The sequence below is a fragment of the Pinus tabuliformis genome, chromosome 2_1 (genome assembly GCF_031772625.1).
Source record: "Pinus tabuliformis cultivar Carrire ecotype Pingquan chromosome 2_1, CPIR1, whole genome shotgun sequence".
Lineage (NCBI taxonomy): Eukaryota > Viridiplantae > Streptophyta > Pinopsida > Pinales > Pinaceae > Pinus > Pinus tabuliformis.
The window spans coordinates 695,522,218-695,523,957 of record NC_142299.1 but is presented as its reverse complement, the minus strand read 5'-3'; the positions used below and the strand labels follow the sequence as shown (position 1 = coordinate 695,523,957).

General features: G+C 35.2%; 1 pseudogene; it reads left to right on the top strand.

Annotated features, from left to right (window-relative positions):
• Positions 1-392: 392 nt before the first annotated feature.
• On the top strand, positions 393-1,003 carry LOC149202499 (glycosylinositol phosphorylceramide mannosyl transferase 1 pseudogene; annotated as a pseudogene).
• The last annotated feature ends 737 nt before the right edge of the window (positions 1,004-1,740 follow it).

Genomic DNA, 1,740 nt, shown 5'->3' with positions numbered 1-1,740 from the left:
AAGAATGCAACTGCCAACAAAATGGATACATGCAATTTGTCCCTCTTATACTATAAATTTCACATTGAGAAAGGTTTGATATTTGCATCAAAACAAAATTTTCCTATAAGACAATTGCATCATCAACCATTGCTTAGTAGAAACATCAGGCTGTAGTGAACAACAAAATCCAGACAAGCTATTTTCCTTGATATATCAAAAATAGTTTCTGTAGAAACATCGTATAATGAGTTGCAAGAAAATTGACCGAGAATAACAATCTATATAAAACTCAAATAAATATGAATCTCACAAAGAATTAGAGAGGTAAAACATGCAAAATTGACCCAGAACAACGATCTATATAAAATTCAAATAAATATGACCTCACAAAGAATCATAGCGGTAAAAACATGCAATTATTAGGCAAGCGAGTTCATCACAGGAATCAATCCCTCGTCAAATGGATTTGGCAGCTGCTAACCAACATTGTCTCCTTTCAGAGAAAATTTCTCTTATTCTTCTGTATATTATTTGCGCTCATTTTAATTGTGGGTCGCGTTAGTTCCTTCATGGGATGGCACCGCCATTCCACTGAACTCAAATTCCCTGCCTCCCACAGGGTATACAGTACTAATTAATACATGGAGGCGAAATTCAGTTCTCAAGCAATCAGTGGCACATTATGCATCTTGTAGCAGTGTTGATGCAGTACGTGTTGTGTGGAGTGATAACGATCCACCATCAGAATCTCTCAAGGCATATCTCAGGAAGACTGTGCACTCGAAAGAAAAAAGTAATCACAAACCTGACTTTAGGTTTGACCTGAATGAGGAGGACAATCTCAACAACAGATTTAAACCAATCAAGGGCTTGAGAACAGATGAAATTTTTTTCTATTGATGATGATGTTGTAGTTCCATGTTCCACCCTGGAGTTTGCATTTAGTGTGTGGCAAAGCGCTCCAGATAGCATGGTTGGGTTTGCAAAAACATTGTTTAAGCTTTCCCTGACATATTTTTAACTTTTAGGACTAAGGAAAATGGACAGAGAAGGATTTCATTAATTCTGTATAGCTTGCTCTGTTCCTCGATGAAGAAAAAAAAATTGCATAAAAACATCAGAAGTCCAAGACAGGTGTTAATTTCCAATGTATGCATCAAGGTCCTTCTTATGCCTCACTAATATAGTTCCACTAACCAAGATTACAAAATCGAAAGACAGAAACATAAATTTCAACAACCTCCTCTATTTAGGATCCCCAATTCTGAAATAAAGAAAGAAAATAAGAAGCCTAGGCACTGAATAGCTCAACCAAAAATGAATACATGCAAACACAAGTTTCTTTGGTTTTTGTTCTTTTACAATCGAACTAACATAATGAAATCGGTCCCTTTAAGATTGGAGTAATATAATGAACATCAGGATGGATCAAGATGGGCTCAAGGCCATTGCAGGCATGACTTTACGATAAGGTAATGCCCATAAGTAGCTTTGAATGATTAAATAAAGAAGGAACGCATAACCAAAATATGTAATTAATTAGATTCAAACAGTTGTATTTTTACATAGTAGAATGACGATTGAAACAATACAAAATAATCAGTGCATGAAAATGAGGATATGGCTAAAGGAAGGAAAGGACACAGAACCAAAATATGCAATTAATAAGATTATAATAGGTGTTGTTTATATAGCAAATTGATGGGTGGAACAATACAAAATAATAAGCGCAGGTAAAGGACGAAAAGCATTCAACTC